This window comes from Seriola lalandi, unplaced genomic scaffold (genome assembly GCF_002814215.2).
Source record: "Seriola lalandi dorsalis isolate HSWRI2012SDOR001 ecotype SW California unplaced genomic scaffold, Sedor1 jcf7180002050332, whole genome shotgun sequence".
Lineage (NCBI taxonomy): Eukaryota > Metazoa > Chordata > Actinopteri > Carangiformes > Carangidae > Seriola > Seriola lalandi.
In genome coordinates, this window is record NW_019520885.1 from 3,644 (window position 1) to 4,065 (window position 422).

The window sequence follows — 422 nt, forward strand, 5'->3', positions numbered from 1 at the left end:
AGGGAGGCGCCCCCAGGAGGAGTCCTGATCAGATGCATGAACCATCTCAACTTGCTCCTTTCGACGTGAAGGAGCACCGGCTCCACTCTGAGCTCCCTCCAGATTTCAGAGCTCCTCACGCTTTCACAAACCACAAACAAGATTGGTGACAAGGGACGACTGTGGCAGAGGCCACCGCCAACTGAAAACGTGTTTGACTTCTTTCCAAGAATATGGAAACAACTCTCACTTTGGTTATACAGGGACCAAAGGCTCCTAGCAGCTGGACTCAGAGCCACATATTCCCACAGTAGCTCCCACAAGATCTCTCAGAGCACACTGTTTCATCACAGTAGCAGCAGGTTTGTGTTGCCTGTCCACTTGTGTCCAGTTATTTTTGGGGCATTTTCTTCCTTTAGTAGATAGCTACAGTGGAGACCAAC